General features: G+C 31.4%; 1 long non-coding RNA gene across 1 annotated transcript; it reads left to right on the plus strand.

Annotated features, from left to right (window-relative positions):
- Nucleotides 1–8,705: 8,705 nt before the first annotated feature.
- Nucleotides 8,706–10,163, plus strand: LOC128281822 (uncharacterized). The gene is made up of 3 exons (XR_008272092.1): nucleotides 8,706–8,797; nucleotides 9,836–9,904; nucleotides 9,994–10,163. It is a non-coding gene; the product is annotated as an uncharacterized LOC128281822 (long non-coding RNA).

The following is a 10,163-nucleotide window of genomic DNA, read 5'->3' on the forward strand; positions in this document are numbered from 1 at the left end:
ATTTTGCACTAATCAAAGCTCGCAATATCGTAAAAACTCATAATTCACTTACGGGTTCATGCATCCATGAATGTACATTATCAATAAATTTCATATGTTATAAAAATCCATATTATAATTTTTATTTTTATATCTGTTCGCAAGCATTACATAACCATACACGAATATATATTACATATTTATACATACTTATTTAGTGACCTTTGTCACATCAAAATTTAGCATACATTAAAAGTCCCATATACATTTATATATATTACATAAAACAAAACCTATAAACATATATATATTAATAATAAAACCCATGCATATATAATATATATACAATCCCACACACTTATATATATGTATATTACAAAACCCATTAATATATATACTATATATAAAATAAAGCCCATGTATATATATCATAAGTTCATGCATTTTTTTTACCATTAAAATCGCACAGTGTATATACTCAACGATTCAACCAAATTTGTAAGGATTTGCACAAGGAAGAAGTCAAGGTTTGTGTATCACCCCTCGCCCGTATCCGATGCCGGGACAGGGTTTGAGGTGTCACCAGACTTAACTCAAGCATACACATGTAAAACTGGGCCATAGAATTTTGATCAATTTAAAACTTTTCATTTCATACTCAATCTGTCCCTTAATAGGACTTACGAGACCGAAAACATACATTTGAGATGATTTAAGTTTAAACTGAAAACTTAAGAAAAACTTGGAAAAGTTCATGCCTTAGGGTTCCACATGCCTGTGTCACTCGAGACACGCCCATGCCCTTAACCCGTGTGCAACACTTACTTTAGGGCACGACCATGACACACGCCCATATGGCCTACCCATGGACAATATTGACTTACAGACACGGCTATGCCACACGCCCGTGTGGCCTACCCATGGACAATACTAACTTAAAAGTTTAAGTGCAGGGGACGCACGACCATAACACACACCCATGGGGGTGAGCCGTGTGGACAAACTAGGCTATCTTCCAAGCCATTTTTCACAACCTACACAAGATCATTTCAATATACTAATTCCATTCCAAAAGACATCAATTCATTCATAGAAGAAACATCGTATACATTTACCAAAATAAATATTAGCCATTATCTAGGCTTAATACAAAATGAAGGGCTTTTATCCTAAGCCAATATACATAAACAATTTCTCAATAATACAACTTCCTAGTCTAGCCCTATACAAGCCATAATCAAAAATATAAATCCAACTATACCGAGTATTACGGCTGATAGTGTGATCGATATCTCTGACTTCAAGGGATCCTTGAGAAATTTGGCAGTACTGAAAGAAAAGAGAAAGGAAAGAAAGTAAGCATAAAGCTTAGTAAGTTGCATATAAATAAATATACAACAACAGTTTCACCATTTATCATCATGCTCATAGCTCAAAGGTAAGCATAACTTGACTTACTCATTACTGTCTACTCAAGTCACATTTTCTAATTGAGATCATTACACATGTATACCAAAATAGGTACCTGTAACACTCAAAACATTATCATACTTTCCTTATTAAATGTGACAACCCTAATTTGACCCTAGTCGGGAAGTGGTTTCGGGACCACAAAACCGATTCACAAAAATAATTAAATGTTATATTATATGCTTATTATATGTGAAAGTGCATGTGTGAAAGTATCGTGTCTTAATTTTGTCATTTGAATGTGGAATTAGCTAAAAAGGACTTGTTTGAGAAACTTTGATAATGTGGTAGGTGAATGTCCAAGTGATTAATTTTGTAAATTACTAAAGTAGAGGATTTGCATGTCTATTTTACCACTTTATTTAAGTGTACGGTAGTGGGGTTGGTTAATGCATCATGTGCTTAATAATATTAATAAATTATAAACTTAAATTATGGTATAAAATAATATATGTTATTTTATAACATAAAATGGGTGATAAAAACAAAGTGATCTTTATTTTTATTCTTTCTATCACTTAGCCGAAACTTAAGAAAACAAAAAGGAAGAAGAGAAGCTCTTGAACATTCTATCACTTGGGAGAGATAAATTCAAGGTAAGTTCATGGTAGTTTGGTTAAAAATTCATGTTTTTGAGTTCCTCTCTTGGTTCTACTTTAAACCCATGAATTAATTTGTTAAGTGTTGGTTAACTGTGCATTCGGTCATGATAGGAAATTGCAAAAATTTGTGTTTGATGATAGAAATTGATGAATGAAAGTTTGATGGACTATAATGTTAAATCTATGTGATTTTAAGTTTATAAGTTTAAATTTTGAAATTTGAACTATGTGTGGCTCAATTGCTTGGAATGGGAATTCGGCTATAGAATGTAATGCAAAGAAAATTTGGTGTTGGATGTTTTAAATGATTTAGATAGTTATAAATTAAGTTTGAGGATTGGTACTTATGTATAAATGGTATAAAAGGAGCATTCGACCATGATAAAATATTATGATGAAGTGATGTTAAATGCTTTAAATATTGAGTATATAATATTATAAGTTGAATTTAAGGTTTGTTAAATTGTCATTTTCATTGCTGAATGTGTGTATAGTTAAAAGAAAATTTGTTAAAGTGCTTAGTTAATTGATATTAGGTTAATGGTGTGTATAAATTATTTAAAATATAAACTTTGTATGAGTATTAAAGGTTGTATATGAATTCGGCCTTGGGAGAAATTTTTAGTACAAAATGCTTGAATGTTAAATAGGTTATTGCTTTAATGACCGAATGTGCCAAGGCTAATGCATGGTCTAGTTGATCAATACGTGTTAAGGGAACGTGAATAAATATCTATTTGATGAGCTATATATTTGGCTATATGTGTGAGATATGTATATGAAAATATGATAAGCCATATGAGTTTTGTGTTTGTATATGTGAGCTAGATATATAATGAATATTCGGCTATGAAGTTTAAAGGTTAAATCATAGGAACTCTGGTGATATACATATTTGATCATTAGGGTCATATGTACTTGGGCTATGTGAGTTATGTGTTAAGGCAAGTTGCTTATTTGATATATGTATTCGGTCATAAAGGTGTACATGAGGAAATGTTAAATTAATTGTATTAAATTGCTTAATGTGATTAAAAAAAAATGTGTATGACCATTTTGTATTTGAGATAATAGTAGCTATTGACCTATTAAATCTCTTGTCATATTCGGCCATAAGCTAGCATGATGGGACCTTAATAAGTTAAATTTTGTTTGAATTAGCTCAAGAGCATAGAGAACCAATGTTGTACAAGGGAAAGGAGAAAGTAGTTGAATAGCCGATCCGAGACTGTTCGAAAATATTTGAGGTAAGTTTTAAGTAGATAAACATAAATAATATTCAATAATGACATTACATATTATGAGAATTAAGTATTACTTGTAATATATGTATATGGCTGAATGTCAATTATAATATGGAATTAAAATGTGATGTGTTTTTATGATCAAATGATAATTGTTAGATGAATATGAGTGAGATGTTATGTGTAAACTATCAAATGATAAGTGTGAATGATGAAATGAAATAGATGTGAATAAAATGTAAGATGATATATTCGAAAGATGTTTGTGCCTAATTTGGTGTGATTGTGTTATATGAAACTTGTTGATTTGAATATCGCACAATAATATTCAGGCCTTTGAGCCAAGCAAGCTATGATGCCGGTGAGATACTATTCGGGCCTTTGAGCCTAGTAGGCTACAATGCCGGTGAGATACTATTCGAGCCTTTGAGCCTAGCAGGCTACAATGCCGGTGAAATACTATTCGGGCCTTCAAGCCTAGCAGGCTATAATGCCGGTGAAATGATATCGGGCTTCGAGCCTAGCAGGCGAAATGCCGGTGGATGAATTCGGGTTTAAAACCTAGCAGGTTAAATGCCGGTGATTTGATAAAAGTCTAAGACTAAGATACCTCGTTGTAGAACGACAAATGAATACATTCAATACGTTAAGTTGGACAGGTACGTATTATGTATTTATATGTGAATTTGATTTGAATTGAATCATAAGTGTATAATGTGATACATATATGAATAAATGTTGTAATTATATCTATGATCATGATACAGTCGGTCAAGATGTGAAAGTATGTGAAAGTATTTGATTTATTTATGATATATAAATTTAGATTAAGTGAAATAAGAATGCTAAATGTGCATTTTGTTCTTGTGTATATTCGACTAAATGACAATATACCTAGAAAATGACCTATTGAGAAATTGAATGATTGAAGTATAATTGAGTTTATTTGTTTGCACTGCTTAAAACTTACTAAGCTTATGAAAGCTTACTCTGTTTGTTACGTTTCTCTGTTTTATAGATTGTTGACTCCAATCACCTGCTCTGGAGGGGATCATCAGCAACTCGTCACGCTATCTATCATTTTGGTACTATTATGTTTTGGTGCTAATTTGGCATGTATAGAATAGACTTAAGTGAATGATATTTTGAGATGTCGTTGTATATAAGCCATGTGAATATGACAACTTTTGAATGTCAGTATAAGTTTGAATTTCGATCTTTGATTGTGTTTGGATATGCATATAATTTCTAATGAACTTATGTAAATGTGAATGTACAAATGTTGAGTTTTGGATTAGTAACTCTTCATAACCCACTCCGGCGACGGATATGGGTTATAGGGGTGTTACATTAAATCTCTTTCTTAACTCTTAAAGTTGAACCTTTTGGAATACTACCAGATATTCTAGAAGCCTCAAACATGGGTTAAGTTGCCGATGCCATGTCGCAGACATGGTCTTACACTGGCTATCTTCATCAAGGCTGGTGCCAACATGGTCTTACACTAGCTCTAATGTATAAGTGCTGATGCATGTCCCAGACATGTCTTACACTAGCATGAAGCTTAGCCGATGTATGTCCCAGAAACGTCTTACACTGGCTATCATCATTGAGGCTGATGCCATGTCCCAGACATGGTCTTTCACTGGCTCTCACATAACCTAATGTTATGGCATAAACATCCGGTTTGTTTTCTGGGGCTCTCACTGGATCTTTCTACTTTCTCAATCATAAATATGCATACTTAGTTCAAAATTTAGAAATTCATGCTATATCAAAATCAATAACAATCGAATACATGTATATAACAATATAGTTGTATTATTTACATACAACTTACCTCGGTTTACAAAAAATACTTGACTAGACAGCTTAATCGGATTGCTTGGCTTTAACTCGGTCTAGGCTTGGTTCTGGTAAACTTGATCTATAATAGCAAAAATGTACTCATTTAGTCATTAATTACAATTAGGCATTCATAATTTCACATCTTTGGTAAAATGACCATTTTGCCCATAGGCCTTGGCAAAATGACCATTTTACCCCTATATTCGAAAATCAATTTTTATCAAATTTCTTCATATTTCAAGCCTAGCTAAACTCTTTTTACTCTTATAACAACCCCAAATTATCACTATTTCATACACTTATTACCTATTTTACAACTTATGCAAAATGGTTTCTTTAGGTGTTTTCAAGCTAATGCCTTTTTCAAAAGTTGCTTATAACACAACTAGGACTCATATTCCTCCATAAAAACTCAGTATCTATCAAAATTAAATCCATGACAAAATCCTAAACTCTTGACCATTTTGCAAGATATCACCCTCATTTGAAAGCTCATGCTTCAAGGGTCTTAAGAGTGTGAAAATCTTGAAGAAAACTCATTAAAATCACTTACTTGTAAGAGGAATAAGTTTTTGAAAAATTTAAGCTTTCAAACCCCCTTTCATGGCTAAAAATTTTGGTGGAAAGAGATGAGAAGAAAAGAAATTGACAACCTTTTTCTATTTTGTTTCTTTTTGGTCAAAATAGCTACCAAACTTCTACCTACTTTTAAAATTTGTCTCCTCTATGTCTCATGGCCGACTATGCCATCAATTAAGGGCATATTTTCCCACTAAAGACCCCCGATTTTGGTTCTTTAATAAAATAACACCTTTAGCTATCAAATTATGACTTTTTCACTTTATGCAATTTAGTCATTTTTCGCAATTGGGCTCACAATCGTTAAGATTAACTTTTCAAAATTTTCAAACACTAATATAATCATGCTATAATCTCATAATTATAATAAAATAAATTTTCCAACTTTGGATTTGTGGTCTTGAGACCACTGTTCTGACTAGGCCCTAAATCGGGCTGTTACAGTTTGCATACCATAAGTGGGGGTTTGCCTATGTTACCTTATCTTGTGTACTGGAGTTTCAATGGAGTATACCAAACCACTCACCTTAGCAACCATTACTTCAACTACCATGCTCAAGTAAGCTTCTATTTGCCTTAGTCCATGGTTGTAAAGGCTCCCATATGAATTGACACTTTTCATACACATTAACCACATTACAAAGGCATTAATAACATCAGAAAACACTATTAAATCATTCTAAAATCCTATATCAAAGCCTATTAACCTCTAGATAAAACAATTAACTAGTTTTGTCGAGAAAAGGTGTTACACCACACAAATCTCACTTCTAAGCTTAGATTTCAACTTCATACATCCTAAATATAATCTAATTAAAAATATAAACCATCAATTTTACCCAATTTCACCGATTTAAATTTTTAAAAAAATCAAGCTTATGTGATCTTTTAAAAAGGGAAAAACATTCAATTTGCTTAAATTCATTAAGTATTTCTTAAATTAAGTTAAAATAACTTTTAATTAGATAAAAATGAGTTAGAAATCACTTTAAAACCAAAGCTTAGCCAAGAAATACGTGATCTACCATTTTCAAGCTAAAATTAACTAAAAATCAAGTGATATATTGAGATCTTCATTAAGTCATTTAAATCTCTAACTGAAATAATAACTCACTTAGTTAATCATAAAAAGTTATAATCTCACCTCAATTTTGCAAAATTGATGAGCTGTGGAGCTAATTCGAGCTAAAATGTGTGATGATCTCTTGAGGATTTTAAGGATGAAAACATGAATGTTCTTCAAAATTGAAAAGAAATTTTGTGTTTAGAGTGCTTAGGAATAAAAAAGGGTGAACTAATTTTGGGAGAAAAGCTTTGATTGGGTGTTTGGCAAATTTTTGAAGAAGATGAAGAATGGGAGGGAAAGAGATGTGGAGGTTGTTAAATAGGCAACCCATTTTTAAAAATTGGACCATTGCCAATTTAAACACCTCCAGTTTCTTCCCTTTGTCAAATAGGTCATTACTTTTCAATTAAAACCATTTTCCAAATTATTTTCAAATCAAACCTCATTTTAATAAATCCTTTTACATCAAATAAATTCTCGGACACGTAATTTTAATTTCCTAACCTAAAATTATTAATTCTAATTATTCTAATATTTTATTTAATTAATTCATAATTATTCAATTATATAATCTAATTATGGTTTTCGGTTCACTAACCCCCGATTTACTTACCCAATTATCTTAACCTGAGTTTTGGGATGTGACAAGTTGTGTTTTATATCTTACCATTTCATTTTTCTCATTTTGTTTTCGCATAAATATCCATTTATATCCTACTGATTTACATCTTTAGGTGTTTGGACTACATGTTTAAAAACCTCACATTTAGAAAATTCAATTAGCTTGAATTGTGTCTTTCCATTTTGACCAATCTTTTCTATTTTTAAAAACCTCACATTTAGAAAATTCAATTAGCTTGAATTGTGTCTTTCCATTTTGACCAATCTTTTCTATTTTTATATTCCTTATAACACCCCAAAATAGGGCCTAGGAGTTTTAGGGGTATTTTAGGAATATTAGTCTTAGAGTGTTCGAAATTTTATGATAGGACATACTGGTAATGTTTTCAATTATGATTTTTAGAAAATTAAATCAATTTCTAAAAACGCGTTTTAAAAACTTTTAATTTTAGAAAAAGGACTAATTTGTAAAAAAATTCAAAATTGAGAGTTTTATGAAGCAATTTAACCAGATTTTAAAATCCAAGCCAAATAACCTCTCTTCTCCAAGTTATTTCACATAAAAACAACCCCAAAATTTGTGCTTGCCATCCTTTGCTCTCTCTTGCAATTTCAATCAATTTTGAACTCTAATTCCTAATCCTCTTTGATTTCTATCAACTTTGAACCTTAAACTCTATAAAAGACCAAGAAAAACACCTAAAAACACCATAGTTCTTCCATTGTCAAGATTTCAGGTTTTTTGGGTTTTCGTTCAAATGCATAGATTTTCTTCATCCAAGGTAACGATTCAACTTTTGATTAGTTTTAAATTTTATTTAGTCTTTAAAACCAAGTTTTTAGCCGTTAAATAGCATGTTTTAAATAAAAGCCAAAATTGGGTCTTTAATGGTGAATTTTGAGTTTGTGGATAAAAACATGGTTTCAAAGTGTTTTTCAACTTTTTTAAAAATGATTAGAAGGTTTCTAAACTTACTTTGAAGTTTCATTAAAAATTTCTTGAAGTTTAATGAATTTTCAGAAAATAGCCATAAAACATGTCGAAAAAGTCAATAAATTGAATTGAGTAATGTTGTGTAGTTTAAAGGTTGAGAATTAGTCATAGACTAATTATAAGATGAACAAAATTGGTTTTAGGTGAAAAGATTAAGTATAGATCGAGATATTTGAATATAAAATTTGCTATGTTACAAGTTTTGGTTACATGAGAACTTAGTTTAGGCTTATGTTTTGTATGATTTTGCATGAGTCTTTGGCTAATTCTTGGTTGTACTATTGTGTGACTTTATTGTGTTGAAGTTTTGGATTTGATAGAACTTTCTACTAGTAGAGATAAAGACAAGGAAAAGCTAGTTTGAGCTTTCAGCTTTTTGGCAAAAGCATAATTGGTGAGTGTTTGGAATAATTACTTCTGGACATGATTCAATGCATTATTTGGGAATTTAGTAGTAGCCTAAACCCCTACTCTAAATTTTAAGTGTAAGATTTCTTATACCTATGTTTTCTTGTGAACAAAGTGCTTATGTGTTTGTGAATATGTGAATTGAGATGTGATGTTATGACTTGTGATATGTGGTTATGATAACTATTGTGAAAGTACATATGTGTACATGTTATGTATATGTTATATGACTATGCAGTGTGGTGCACGGATAACCGGTAAGTAATATGTGTCGTTTTTCAGATATTTTGGCATTGTGATCTTGGAACCATTGGATATAGTTGGCATGCCATAGGATTGTGAGTACTCACCTAATGTATAGTGATTTTGGGCGTTGAGGTCCTGGGACATGTTGGAGGGATAAGGGAATATGAGCTAAGCTCCAATCAATAGGATATGTGAGGGGAAATAAAGAGAGTGTTAGCTTTATGCTTCACTTTTGGATCATGTTTGACTCTATGAGTCTATGTTTGGTGTGTTGGAGATTCGCGTATCCGATGAGTGATGATAGAGCTCACTTTTATGTTTCATAACTCAAGTGCCAAACTATCTTAATATATATATATATATATATATATATATATATATATATGTGTGTGTATGTGTGTACTTTGATATATGTCTAAATGAGTATGTCGTTGCTATACAAATTATCTTAAATTATGAATATTTGTGTATTTTGATATGAATTTATATGACATGTGGCCATTATGCAATTAATCTATAAACCCGTTTTTGAGTATTATGATATATGTGTAAATGTTAGGTGATTATATAGGATATATGCTTAAAAGTGAATATGTTTACCATGTAAAAGAATTAGTAATAGTGCATGAGTAAGTATAATATGACACTAGAGTTGGAACTATTGAGGTTATGGTATATGGTTGTTTCATTGATACTTGATGAATTGTTTGCATTGTGGTTATTCTAGGCATTCACTAAGCTTCTTAAGCTCACCCACTCCCTTCTTTAACCATTGCAGATTAGTTGTGTGTCGGTGTGAGCAGTGTGGTTCTGAAAGGTGATCCAAGCAAGAATTTTGTATTATTTTGTAAGTGTTCTATATTTATTTACGTTTTGGGTAAAAAGGTAATGTGGTAGACTTGTTTATAGCCATGTTAACTTCTAGACATTTTGCAGGTTTTTGGTTTGGTTTACCAGGATTACATGTTGTTAGTATGCTTGAGTTCACAAAAATGAGAATGGTTTGAGTTTACTTGTTCGAACACGATTTTTTGGTATTGAACTGTTAATTAGGCCGTTGAATGATTATTTGTTGAAGTAATTGATGGATGATGCTTAGAAACTAA

The sequence above is a fragment of the Gossypium arboreum genome, chromosome 10 (genome assembly GCF_025698485.1).
Source record: "Gossypium arboreum isolate Shixiya-1 chromosome 10, ASM2569848v2, whole genome shotgun sequence".
Lineage (NCBI taxonomy): Eukaryota > Viridiplantae > Streptophyta > Magnoliopsida > Malvales > Malvaceae > Gossypium > Gossypium arboreum.